Genomic DNA, 14,711 nt, shown 5'->3' with positions numbered 1-14,711 from the left:
GCGAGGCGCGTAGTACGAAACATACATTTGTCTTTGTTGTATGTGAGATTCAGCCGCTGGGCCGTCCGGAGGAATTTCTCTAGATTAACGTCGTGGTCCTGCTGGTCGTGGCCGCAGATGGTGACGTTGTCTAGATATGGGAAAGTGGCCTGGAGCGCGTTCTGGTCAACCATCCGGTCCATCTCCCGTTGGAAGACAGAAACTCCGTTGGTGATGCCGAAGGGAACTCTGAGAAAGTGATAGAGCCGACCGTCAGCTTCAAAAGCTGTGTACTGGCGGTCCTCAGCCCTGATGGGGAGCTGGTGGTATGCCGACTTCAGATCAATCGTCGAGAACACCCGGTATTGTGCTATCTGATTGACCATGTCAGATATGCGGGGGAGTGGGTATGCATCTAGTTGGGTGTAGCGATTGATCGTCTGGCTGTAGTCAATAACTAGGCGCTGTTTTTCGCCAGTCTTCACTACCACCACTTGTGCTCGCCATGGGCTGGTGCTACTTTCAATAATCCCTTCCTTCAGGAGTCTCGCTACCTCGGATTTAATGAAGCTCCTATCCCCAACACTGTAACGCCTGCTTTTGGTAGCGATGGGCTTACAGTCGCGGGTGAGGTTAGCGAACAAGGAGGGGGGGGGAACTTTAAGGGTGGAGAGGCTGCAAATGGTGCACGGCGGGCGATTTAAAAGCTGCTGGCTGCAGACTGTGAGTGGGGGGAGGGGTCCGTCATACGCTAATGTGACACTCTTAAGGTGGCACTGAAAATCCAACCCCAGTAGAACGGCAGCGCAGAGATGGGGCAGGACCAGAAGTTTAAAATTTTTGTATTCTGTGCCCCTTACTGAAAGGGTCACTACACAGTAGCCACCGACGTCCGCTGACTGGGCTTTGGAAGCCAAAGAGATCCGATGGCGCGTCGGCAGGACCGGGAGAGAGTAACTGCGCACCGTGTCGGGGTGGATAAAGCTCTCCGTGCTCCCGCTGTCAAAAAGGCAGGTAGTGGCGCGGCCGTTTACCGTAATATCCATCATGGACCTGGACAGTTGATGAGGGAGAGATTGGTCCAGCGTCACGGAGGCCAGCGTATGGTCGAGCGAGTCGATGTGGTCGTCAGATGAGGCGGTGGTTGAGTCCGGCTCCCCCGTGGTTGAAGTCGGAGGCGTCCAAGATGGCGGACAAAATGGCGGCGCCCACGGTCCCGATCCCCACGCGGCTGGGGGAGCCCAAGATGGCTGCGCCCACGGTTCGCACGCAGCGCTGCTGGCGTTAGCGGTCTTCCCTTTGCAGGCGCTAACGTAGTGACCTTTCTTCCCGCAGCCGGAGCAGGTAGCATTCTTCGCGGGGCAGCGTGCTCTAGGGTGTTTAGCTTGGCCACAAAAATAGCATTTTTGTGCCTTGGACATCGCTGCAGCAGTCGGAGGTGGCGGTCCCATGGCCCAAGATTGCGGCGTCCACGGCGCGGGGCGATGAGGGGAGAAAGCGTCCATATTTCTGTGGGCCGCGTCGAGCGAGAGCGCGAGGGACACTGCCTTTGTCAGGTCTATTTCACCCTTCTCCAGCAGCCTCTGCCGGGAGTAGTCGGACCTTAGACCCGCAACGAAAGCGTCTCGTATCAATCCCTCCGCATGTGCCGCGGCCGATACTTCCTTGCAGTCGCAGCCGCGTCCGAGTACCCGCAGTGCCCGTAGGAAGGCTTCCACCGATTCCCCGGGCTGCTGTCTGCGAGATCTTAAAAGGTGCCTGGCATAGACCGTGTTAACCGGGCGTGCATACTGCCCTTTCAGTAGGTCGATAGCCGCCGCGTAGGTCGTCGCATCTTGGATTAAAGTATAGACTTGGTGGCTCACCTTCGAGGCCAGGATTTTCAGTTTATTTTCATCAAGAGTCACGGTCGAGGCTTCCAGATACGCCTCAAAGCAACGCAGCCATTGTGCGAATTTAGTCGACGAACCCGCTTCTTGGGGGTCTAGGTCCAGGCATGTTGGTCTGAGGGCTCGCAGCAGCGCCTGCTGCTCAGCGTTTTGCGCCATCGGTTGATCAGCATCCGCAGCCAACATTTAACTTTGGTAATAAAATTGATGCACTATCAATTGCTACAAAAGACTGGAGATTGAGAAAGTAATAAACAGGCTTTTATTACCAAAGAACAGAGCATGCCTCTTGTGGTTGCCTGGTATCCAAAAGGGCTGGAGGCTTCTGAGCAGCGACCTTTATACCCAGCCATGAGGGTGGAGCCAGGGGCGGAGTCAGCTGAGGCATGCACAGACAAGTACAACAATATGCAAGAGTGAACAACAGTACTAACAGTGAACAACAATACTAACAACAGTGGTTTACCACACATGATAGGGTTCCCCTTGTCCTTACCTTTCACCCCACCAGCCTCCATATTCAATGGCTCATCCTCCACCACTTCCGCCATCTCCAACGTGATCCCACCACCAAACACATCTTCCAGTCACCTCCCCTTTCAGCATTCCCTAGGGACCGCTCCCTCCGTGATACCCTAGTCCACTCCTCCATCACCCCCAACAACCCTTCCCCTTCACCCGGCACCTTCCCGTGCAAGCGCAGGAGATTCAATACCTGCCCTTATACCTCCCTCCTTCCCACTGTCCAGGGCCCCAAACACCCCTTCCAGGTTAACAGCGATTTACTTGTACTTCTTGCAATCTAGTATACTGTATTCGCTGCTCACGATGTGGCCTCCTCTACATTGGGGAGACCAGATGCAGATTGGGTGACTGCTGTGCAGAACACCTCTGTTCCATCCATAAGGATGACCCCGAACTTCCAGTCGCCTGTCATTATAATTCACCGCTCCATTCCCACTCAGACCTTACCATCCTCGGCCATTTGCATTGTTCCATGGAAGCTTAGCGTAAGATCGAGGAACAGCACTTCATCTTCCGATTAGGCACTTTACAGCCTTCCAGACTCAACATAGAGTTAAAAAATTTCAGATTATAACCTCGGCCCCCATAACATTTTTACTTATATTTTTTATCCACACCTTTATTTTTGCCCTCCCCCCTTTTTTTCTCTTCCACATGGCAGCTGTCTCCCATTCTGCCAGCGCATTTCACACCTAATCTAGAGCCATCTTTTGTCTCCACTACTCCTATCAGCATCTCGTCCCGATTTTTATATCTCCTAATGTCTCTTCACTTCTCTTTTGTTCTCTCCCAACCTGGCATTTTAATTTGTTTCATTTCCTGTGCTTTTCAGTCTTGGCAAAGTGTTTCGACCTGAAACGTTGACAATAATTCTCTCTCCACGGATGTTGCCTGGCCTGCTGAGTTTTTCCAGCATTTTCTGTTGAGATCTTCTGTGGTTGTCTTGCCTCCCTCTCCCCTTCCTCCCACACGCAGCTGGTTTTTAAACCTTGTTTTAAATCTGCTGCTCTGCTGGGCCAGTGCATTGCACAGTCTCACAACCCTTTCTACAAATACACTTTCACTGCATGACTTCTCTGTTTCTTAGATATTAATCACCTTGAGGTGCAATGGTGGCGTTTGTGACGTCAAATTAAAAGGCGGCCAATTGCAAGCACGTTGGGGGTCAAAGTTTCCTTTGCACAGAATTGAACCTGAATCTTTCAAGATGGAATATTGTATTTGCTGCATCACAAATAATAATATCTTGTTATAAATGTTGGCTCATTAGTTCACCAGTGTTAGAGGAAGAATTTTCTGATCCCCTCATTTATTTCATATAAGACACAAACATAGGGTAATCATTCAGAATCACCTCACAGATTGACACTGTGTTAAATTAAGTGGGAGATACAGACAGCATCGGGACCCGTGGAGGAATAGACAAGAGAGCGGGAGAAATAAAAAATGGCCTGAGAGTCCAGAAGATAGTGACTGGTAACTGGTAGATATCAATGAGTAGAGATGAGAAATTGTTTTGGGATTCGGCCCCGTGGCTTAGCTGGCCAAAGACGATCTTGGGTTCGACTCACAGCGGGGCCATTTTTTTAATGAATCTCTAGGGGAGAGCTTCTCGTCTGAAAAGGCTAAAATTCTTTTAAATGTAACTGCGGCTGCACTAGTTGCCATTCTGGATGAAGGCTCCAGTCGCTGCGGGGCCTGGGTCGAATTTCACCACTTCCTAATTTCTGGCGGTGCTGATTTGTAACTCTTCACCTATTCTCCATCTTTTCTAAGCAGTGCCGTGTGTTACTTTGTGATGGTCAGAGCAGAGCTCCAGCAGTTGATGTGTGGCGCCGTGATCGTATACCGGTTCGTACTCTGAGCTGTGGCCGCAGCAACCTCGGTCCGAAACCGAGTCATGGCACAGATTTCTCTTCCTTGCACAATCCATGGCCCTCCTTTACTTTCCTCCTTCAATTTCATCGTAACTTTCCTGCTAACATTCACTTTCACCTACTTAAACCGCTAAATGTGCTCTGCTCCCACCGCTGTTCCTGGGGCACATGTCCCATTCGCCCCAACCTGAGTTGGTGCATTGAAACCAGTCGATAGATTTAGACCTGCGGGACCGCTCGACAGACAAGCTCTGCGAAAGCAGGGCCGGCCTTTGGAACCAAAGCAGCCCAATTGTAAAAGAACATTCCTTGGGAAATGAAGTGCACTGGGGAGGCTAACTGAAGAATTGGCTTTGTTCACCTGGTAGTTGATGCTTTTCCCTAAACAGTTGATGAGCGTGAGCGACGGGAAGCGCTACATACCTGCGGATGAGGGGTAAAATATGCAATTTTGGCAAACTGGCTATCAAAAAGGAAAATGGATGCTCAGGATTTATCAAGGAGAGTAAGGGACGCTCTGGACGTAATAGACAGGGGAAGGGACGGCCCGGATATACCAAACTGTTTAAGGGACGCTCCGGATTTACCAGACAGTGAAATGGACGCTTCTGTTTTACTAGACAGGGTTAGGGACACTCCGGATGTAACAGACAGTGTAAGGGACGCTCCGGATGTACCAGACCGTTTCAGGGACGCTCCGAATTTGCCATACATGGTAAGGGACGCTCCTGTTTTACCATGCAGGGTAAGGGACGCTCCGGATATACCAGACAGTTTAAGGCACGGTCTAGCTGTACCAAACAGGGTAAGGGACGCTCCGGATATATCTCACAGGGTAAGGGACGCTCCGGATGTATCAGACAGGGTAAGGGACGCTCCGGATGCATCGGATAGGGTAAGAGACGCTCCGCATGTACCAGACTGGGTAATGTACGCTCCCGATGTACCAGACAGTGTAAGGGACACTCTGGATGTTTCAGATAGGGTGAGCGACGCTCACAATGTACCAGACAGGGTAAAGGACCCTCCGGATGTGCTAGACAGGGTAAGGGATACTCAAGACGTTCTGGAGCAGGTAAGGGACGCTCAGGGACTATCAGACGGAGTACGGGATGCTCAGGGGGTATCAGAGAGGCTGATGGATGCAGGGTTATTACTTTCTAAACCTCACATTTTCTAAGTATCAATAAAAGCAAAAGTTGAATCCGAATGTAACAGATGGTCTGCCGTGTCCCACGTGGGGGCAATGAGAAGGTAGAATGGGGCCGGACTGGACATTTGAAGCGCTCAGAAATACATGTATAACTGACACAGATTCCGCCACCGAATAGAAAAATAAATAATGCAGAAACATCTAAATATATTTGTAACGAACAGAAGTGCAAATGCATTTACATCTAACACAACAGCAACTCCCAAATACGTTCGTATCTAATATGGACACACACAAATATACTTACAACCATCACCTGTGATTGTTTGATAAAACAATACTTTAATTGTTTGTCTTTAAAGCCATGATATTTACATGACATTTGCATTGACCTTCCTCCTAAGCCGCTGGAGACTAATGGTGAATGATTTGTGTCGTGAACGATAATTTCTTAGGCGGATTACAACAAGTTTTGAGCGCAAGTCAAATATTAGAAGTCGATGTTAAAAAGAAGCTCACGTGGGACCTTTCGCAAATTTCAATCTACAATCCACAAAGCGAGATTCATAACCCTAGACTTAAGGGTCACTCTGTCTAGAATACAGGCCCAATCAACTGGTTATCAAACGTAAAATCAAATAGATTTGTCATGTATTGTCCATTGCATTTTGACTGAGACGTGTGCCCGCAGTTCCATTCCGGTTCCAAGCCCTCTTTTTAATGTCGATGACTTGCCTGGAATGTGCTTGGAGAAGTATTAGAATCGCAGTACAGCCCTTCCCACTGTCGCTTCCTCTAAATCTCCATCCAGGATTCTCACCAGTGCAAGGTTCATCAACCTGAGCTACTGTTTAATTTGTTCTCGGCATTAACTGTGCTGATCCTTTAACTTGTCCCACTACACAGCAGCTCCAAATTTGTCGATTGCACCTCGAGGGCACTTTTCATACGTAAAGCTGCAACATCTGCCGGAGAGAGATTCAATTTCAGCGGTTCCAACAACAACGAGTCGATCGAAATCAAACTTTACATCCTCACCTACACGCTGCAGATGCAAATCTATGCGCTCCTCTGCTTCAGTGATTTCTTGTTTCACAGCAATGGGCAGTTTTTGCTCTCTGAGGCTGCAATCGCTGCTTTCCACCGGCAGCAGGTGCTTGGCGAAAGCGGGACCGGACACACGGCCTGAACTTCGCTGCTATCGCTGCCTCACTCACTCCGGGAGCTGGGAACCAGCAAACCAAATCATGGGTTTGTTGCCGCTTCTGAAATGCGGCTCCGAACTGTTGCTATTAACAAAGGCAGCGCTGCAGGGTCCTGTAATGATCTCTCACACAGTCGGTATATCTGCAGATTTTGAGTATGTACAGAACTGTATAGAGAAAAGGAGAATACTGCGTGGCCCTTAATGTATTTTATTAATCTCTACCTGCAAAACACGATTGAACCAGGGACCTGTTGTACTTTAGACGGAAGTGATAACCTTCGGAAACTGCTGCTCATTAAATAATTAGAGAAACAGCTCAGAACAACAATTGTAATCTATAAATACTCTTACCCTGCGATACCGATTCCATTCCATGTCGAGGAGTTAACTTTAAGAAAACTGTTTATTTATTATATACATCTCATTAGGCTGTGTGAGAAGTTTGTTGTTATCGTCATTAATCAACCGGTAACCCACATGGTTAACGAATCATGGGCAAAATTTTAAAACGTTTTTTTGTTTTGCATGTGATGAATTTTCATCGGTTCTCATTTTGCAGACTGTATTTTAGGAGTTGGGTAAAAATGTTCAGTGTTTATGACACCAGGATCTGCTGCAGCCTTTGGTAAATTCACTAGCTCGCTAACACATGAGAGTAACTCCTGCTTCACTCTTTCATATAAACCCAGCCAATGCGCCTCAATTAAACAACATTGCACCCCCGCACGATTAGACAACCTTAAATGTGCAAGTAAATGAGCACGGATAACCAACTCACATCAAGCACAGCTCTAGTGGCGCAATTGGTTAGCGCGCGGTACTTATATAACAGTACAGGTTTGGAGAAATGCTGAGGTTGTGAGTTCGAGCCTCACCTAGAGCAGCTAATGTTTTTGTGGTGTGATACTTCGACCGGAGCAGAAGGTCCAATGGTGTTTCCACAAACCATCTACTTATTAGCTGTTCCACGTGGGCACTTAGGTTCCTCAGGCCCACCGTGTTCCAATAAGGGATTTGAGTATTAAAGGAGCCCTTCAGTATTACTTTTTGACAGGAGGGAAGGTGGGGCCAGTTTTAACTGTTAAACCAGCAACTATCAGGCGAAGAATAATGTGCAGGAAATAGATTCGATTTCAAAGCAGTGACTAAGTCTTTGGCACAAGCGAGAAGATGTGTAAACTCAGGAGTTATCTGTAAATGTTTCCGACATCATGTTGAACACAAACAACGATTCACCGGAACATGATGTTGAGAATTACTAGGACAGAAGTTACGTACAGACAATCGCCCAAACACCATATCCACAATTAGGTTGTCACCGACCTTCTTGTTATGGGGAGAATAGTGAGCAGATTGAGGAAAACTGCTCATATAAAGAAGTCGATTTAGGAAAAGATAAACATATTTCAAATTAATGAACTCGACCTCTGCGAACTGGGTTAGAAGGGAACTATTAGAGAAACCTAATGCAACTTCAGACAAAAATCGACAGCTCCTTGGTCTTGGGGCATGATTTTCGCGAAGGGATATTTCGCAAATTAAAATGCGAGAGCTTTTGGGTTCACATCCCAGATGAGCCCCGCCGCATTTAGATAAAACTCCCCAACTCGGTCATCACAACTGGAATCGCTTTTCTTTAAAATAGACTAACGCACTAAATGATCCGGGATTGTGAGCGCATCCGGTTTAAACAGGCACACAGTGATCTTTGACTGACCACGACCCCGCCCATTAGAGACAGGCCTGATTATCATTGCTTATGAAATCGATGGAAACATAACTCGGGCGGTTTTTATAAAGGGCGGCCGATTACGATGCGCGATTTTTCTAGGGCGCCAAGTTGATGTTTGACTCCATTATCATTTTTCCCTTTATCTCCATCATTTCACTCCAGCCGAATGAACTGAGTTTAGGTGTCAGCCGTGGCTCAGCGGCAGCAAACTCAAGCCCCACTCCAGAGACTTGAGCACATAATCCAGGCTGACACTCCAGTGCAGTACTGAGGTAGTGCTGCACTGTCGGTGGTGCCGTCTTTCCAGGAAGTCGTTCAACCGAGGCCTCAGATCCCATGACAGTATGCCGAACAGAATGCGGATTTCTCCCCATTGTCCTGCCCATTATTTATCTCTCAACCAAAGACACTAAAACAGAAAATATCCTCATTAAGTTTGATAAATATTTTTGAAATTACATTTTCTCCTAATCGATAAAGTTATGTTTATGCTCCCTAATCATTCGGCTTTGTTCCCACTAGTTTTTCTTTTGGTGCCAATCACAAAGGAAGGAAGAGAGGTAGAGATGGTTCTCAATCTCCGATTCCCGCTCTAAATTCATTCGAGAACTCCAGTGGTCTGTTTTAATTTGAACAAGATATGAAGAGTGCAGGGGCACAGACCAGAATCACCAGTGTGATTTTGACGAGATTGCGATTACAAAGCCTATTTTATGCAAAATTCAGTAAAATGCTCGGGTTGTTTATCAGCAGCAAACGTGTCATGGAATAACGACGAGAACAGGATTCAAACCCACGTGTGCAGATCACAATGGATTACACTGCGCTCAACACTTGGCAGGGACATGGGGAGAAAGCAAGGACATGGTCCTGAAATTGGATGATCAGCCATGATCTCATTAAATGGCAGAACAGGCTCGAGAGGCCGAATGGCCTACTCCTGCTGCTATCTTCTAATTTCTATTTGCTGCTATTTGCTTGGAAGCAGAAATACTCTGAAAGAAAGTCCCCTTCACCGCTTGTCCTGCACGTGCACACAGACCTACAATGTTGAAAATGTACAAGCAGCTCATATAAGCAAATGGCCTTCCGTTATCTTCAGGTGAGGGGCTGTAAGAAATGGTCGGTTTGAAGGCAGATTCAGAACAGGGAAGAAAAGGTTTCACACAGTTACTTAAACGACCGGGAGAGGACTTGATTCTGCAATAATCTGGCTAACTGGAAGATTCGCACCAAAGTCAAACCCCAGAGTCTGATTCTCTCTCAGAGAATTTCGCTGATTAAATAAATGCGAGAGATCCCGGGTTCAAATCCCGGCTTCAAGTCGCGGCCTGAACCCCGCCAACCTTAACAACAGAGTTGTAGTGTCCGTGTGTAGATAAAGACACTGAAGACAGGAGTTGGTTCATAGGTATTTACGAAGCAAGTCTGGGGGGGTTTCTAAAGGATATACACAATACACAGGCTTATATAGCCCAAGTGGCAATTACCGGCATTACGCACACCTGGGGCTCTTAAAGGCACATACACCATAATTACACTTAAAGGCACATACACCACAATTCCTCCCCTTCTAGCTAACTAGTACATCATATTTTAAGTAATTATTAATTACATGTTATATGCAAAATAATATACATTGCTGTATTAATTAATTATAAGTTAGTCTCTCAGGAGGCTTCCTGACTCGGTCCGGATAACGCCTCGGGGGTGTAGTAGTTTCTGGTGGTGTAGTAGGTTCTTCTGGCAAGGCTGATTTGGCTTGAATGCCAGTGTCGGGTTCATCGGGTTCCAGTCTCACAGGATCGGAGGTAGATATGGGTATCTCTACTTCATCGTTTGATGTATAGAGTGGTGGTGTAGGTTGTCCCTTTTCGGATGACTTGATGATTTAGTCAGCATGGCGCCTTATTATGCTTTGTCCGATGTCCACGGTATACATCAGTGGTCCTAGTCGTGTGCAGATAGTTCCAGGCTGCCATTTCTCGGTACGGTAGTCCCGGGCCAAAACCGGTTGGCCTACCTGGAAGGCCCTAGTTGGCCTTTCATTCATACCATGAAACTGCCGGTTCTGCACGTCCCTTCGGATGTTGGGCGTGACCAAATCCAGCCGGCATCTTAGGTTTCTATTGTAGAACATCATGGCAGGAGTTTGGTTGGTAACCATATCACAGAAATCACAGAAACCCCACAGTGCAGATAGAGGCCATTTCGGCCCATCGAGCCTGCACCGACACATATCCCACCCGATCCCCATAACCCCTACACCAACACATATCCCACCCTATCCCCGTATTTAATCCCCCTAACACTAAGGGTCAATTTTATCATAGCCAATCAACCTAACCCGCACATCTTTGGACTGTGGGAGGAAACCGGAGCACCCGGAGAAAACACACACAAACAAGGGGAGAATGTGCAAACTCCACACAGACAGTCACCCGAGGCCGGATTTGAACCCGGGTCCCTGGCGCTGTGAGGAAACAGTGCTAACCACTATGCCACCGTGCTTGTGTTGCATTCCTATATGCAAATAAGAAGTTACCCACCTTGTGCTGAAGTTTTATGTCTTCATTACCCATGGCCTTTATGGCCTTCTTGAAGGTCTGGACAAACCTTTCAGCCAATCCATTGGTGGCGGGATGGTATGGGGCGGACGTGTAGTGCTTTAGCCCATTGTTCTTTAAGAACTTTCTGAATTCTTCGGACACAAATTGCGGTCCATTATCAGAACATATCAGTTCCGGCAGCCCATTCCTGGCAAATATGGTCCTTAATACTGTGATGGTTTTTTCCGTGGTGGTGGAGGACATCTTTATTACCTCCGGCCACTTGGAGTGTGCATCAACTGCGATTAAGAACATTGAGTCCATAAATGGACCAGCAAAGTCGATGTGCACCCTTTGCCAGGGAGATGAGGGCCACTCCCATGGATGTAGAGGGGCCTGTGGCGGAGCATTTTGGACCTTCTGGCATCCTAGGCAGCTCCTGGTCATGTCTTCGATGTCTCCATCGATACATGGCCACCATACAAACGCCCCAGCTAGGTTTTTCATTTTCACTCCACCCAGATGCCCCTCGTGAAGCTCCTTTAGCACTTTATCCTGGAGTTTGGGTGGAATCACCACTCTGGATCCACACATCAAGGTTCCTCGGCACTGACAGCTGTTCTCTTCTTTGCGAGAATGCTGGCAACAGTGGTTCGCCATGTGCTGGCCATCCCTTCACTGTTAAATCGTAGACCCGTGAGAGAGTAGGGTCATTTCTTGTCTCCCTTTCAATGGCAGAATTTGTCACCGGTAGGCATTCCACTATGGTAGAGTGGAATATCTCTACTGGGTCCACTGTAGGTGCCTCTTCCATCGTTGGCAACGGTAGGCGCGATAAACCGTCAGCATTCCCATGCTGTTTTGACCCTTTGTATTCAAAGTTGTATTGGTGTGCCCCTAGAAAAAGGGACCACCTCTTTAGTCTTTGTGCCGTCATAATGGGGACACGTTTTTTAGGGTTGAATATGGAGATGAGGGGTTGATGGTCAGTCAGCAAGGTAAATTTTTGTCCGTGTAGGTAATGGTTGAATTTTGTCACTCCCCATACCAGGCTGAGTGCTTCCCTGTCTATCTGGGCATAGTTACGCTCAGCTGAGTTTAATGAGCGTGACGCAAAAGCTATCGGCCGTTCTGAGCCATCAGGGAATTTATGGGATAATACTGCTCCTATGCCATAAGGGGATGCATCGCCCGCCAGTCTGATTGGTCGTGATCGGTTGTAATGAGCCAAAACTTTCTTGGATGTGATTAAGTCTTTACATTTATGGAAGGCACGTTTACAGTCTTCGTTCCATTTCCAAATCACTCCTGTCTGTAGAAGATCATTAAGAGGGTGTAGAATAGTTGATAAGTTCGGTAAAAATTTATGATAGTAATTTATTAATCCCAGGAATTACCTTAATTGTGAAACATTTTCAGTTGCTGGGGCTTTTATAACTGCTTCAATTTTTTCAGGTGACTTATGCAACCCTTCCTTATTAATTATGTGACCACAATATGATATCTGATTTTGGAAAAATTCGCACTTGGGGCGATTTGCTCGTAGGCACCGTTCTTTCAGCCTAGTCAGCACCTGCTCCAAATTGGCAAGGTGCTCGTTGTCGTTTTCTCCTGTTATAAGGATGTCGTCTAGGTAGCACTGAGTCCCTGGAATCCCTTGCAGGACTTGCTCCATAGCTCTTTGCCAGATAGCTGGAGCTGATACTACTCCAAAAACCAGTCGATTGTACTGGTACAGGCCTTTGTGTGTGTTTATTGTGAGATACGTTTTAGAGGTCTCCTCAACCTCCATCTGTAGATATGCCTGTGCCAAGTCAATTTTTGTGAAACGTTTCCCTCCGGATAGTGAGGCGAAAATATCTTCTATCCTCGGAAGAGGATACTGTACCGTGTGAAGGACCGGGTTTACAGTCACCTTAAAGTCCCCACAGATGCGAATTTTTCTCTATTCCTCAGAGTTATTTTTCAATGCTTTTTTCATGACTGGAACGATGGGTGTTGCCCATTCGCTCCAATCTATTTTGGATAATATGCCTGCCTTTTCCAAATTCTCCAGCTCTGCCTTGACTGCCGGACGTATTGCGTATGGCACCGGTCTTGCCTTAAAAAATTTGGGAATTGCTGCATCGTCCACTTTTATTGAGGCGGTGATGCCTTTCAAGGTTCCTAGTTTCTCTTGAAACACTTCTTTGGCGTTGGCCAAGATGTCTTTTAATCGTTCAGGTATGATGTCATCGTTGTTTTTTTCCTTACTGGTCACCGTCAGTGCCTGAATGGAGTGCCAGTCTAAACGTATCTTCCTTATCCATTCACGTCCCAACAACGGTGGACCACCATCTTGTAGAATGTATAAATACAACTTTCGTATTTCTTTGCCGTTGTATACCACAGGCACACTTATTTTTCCTTTGGGGTAGACTTTCTGCCCCATATATGTTTTTAAGATAATGGATGTGTCTTTTACAGGTATATGCGAAAATAGCCTCTCGTAATTTCGTCGATTTATTACGGTTAGAGCTGATCCTGTATCTAGCTCCATTTTAACTGGGGACCCTGCTATTGTGATGGTAACCCAAATGGTTTGGTAATCCTCTTTGGCAAGTACATTATGTAATTTGAGACAGCTTAGTCTCTTGTTTCCGGAGTCGCTATCGCTATTCTGGTCTTCGGAGCTATTGTCCATCATCATTTGTACCTTCCTGTACTTTTCTTTATTGATTCTTTGTTTTCTGTCTGTGGATTTATTTTGTCCAGATTGGCATACCCGTGCAATGTGTCCAATCTTACCACATTGCCTGCATGCTTTGCCCTTGAACCAGCAGTCCCTCTGGTTATGGGTGGATCTGCCGCAGCGATAACATCTTCCGAACTCCTGTGTCATTTCATGGGTGTCGAAGTCTTGTGTCTCTCGTTGTATCTCTGCAGCTCCTTTTGCTGCTGCTTCGTATGATACAGCCATACTGAAAGCTTTGTCCAATGTTAAATCTTTTTCAGAAAGCAGTCTTTTTTGTGTTCCTTCACTTAAGTGACCGCAAACAAATTTGTCTCGAAGATAATCCGATAGTCCTGCTCCGAATTGGCAGCACTTTGATAGCTTTCTTAATTCGGTTAGGTAATCAGCGTTACTTTCATTCTTGTGTTGATTTCTCTTGAAGAACTTGAATCGTTCCGCTATCAGCAGCGGTGTTGGGTTTAAATGCTCCTGCAGGCTATCAACAATTTCTTTAAAATTCTTGTCCTTTGGTTTGGCTGGAGTGATTAAGTTTCGTAACAGCCCGTATGTCTTCGCGCCCATTAAGTTCAGAAGTACTGAAGCTTTTTTTTCATCTGCTATTCCATTTGCAGTGCAATAAACCTCCACTCTTTCCACGTATGTGGTCCAATCTTCTATTTCGCCATCAAAAGCCTCAATATTACCAGATTTAGGCATTTCAAAAAAAAGATATGGCGCTTCCCGCGCTTTTATTTTCTCTGTAGCAACGATATGGCGCTTCCCGCGCTTTCCCGCCGCTGCTACCGATAACAACGCTGTTTTACTGTGGTTTCTGTTTATTCACTGTTGGAGACTCGTTCCCGATGGAGGACTAAACGCTGACCTGCTTGCCGCGCCGGCCGTCTCCCGAGTGCACCCTCCCAGTCCGTTATTGCTTGCCTCCGATTTCGCTGCCTGTCTCAGCTGTAGAGCCCGCCGCTGGAGCTCCAGCCTGCCGCCCAGGAAGGATTAGCACAGTACCTGCCACCAGCTTGGCCAGCTGGTGAAACCACAGTTTCTTTTACTTCCTTGAGTCTTCTGGATGCTG

At 47.0% G+C, this 14,711-nt stretch overlaps 1 non-coding gene across 1 annotated transcript; it reads left to right on the top strand.

The window, feature by feature from the left end:
* The first annotated feature begins 7,418 nt into the window (after positions 1–7,418).
* Positions 7,419–7,513, top strand: trnai-uau (transfer RNA isoleucine (anticodon UAU)). Its single transcript has 2 exons — positions 7,419–7,456; positions 7,478–7,513. It is a non-coding gene; the product is annotated as a tRNA-Ile (tRNA).
* The last annotated feature ends 7,198 nt before the right edge of the window (positions 7,514–14,711 follow it).

This window comes from Somniosus microcephalus, unplaced genomic scaffold (assembly GCF_052327205.1).
Source record: "Somniosus microcephalus isolate GS21.2 unplaced genomic scaffold, FLI_Smic_1.0 unresolved_chr1, whole genome shotgun sequence".
NCBI lineage: Eukaryota > Metazoa > Chordata > Chondrichthyes > Squaliformes > Somniosidae > Somniosus > Somniosus microcephalus.
Note: the sequence above shows the minus strand (reverse complement) of the source record. Positions and strands in the feature narration are given on the sequence as shown.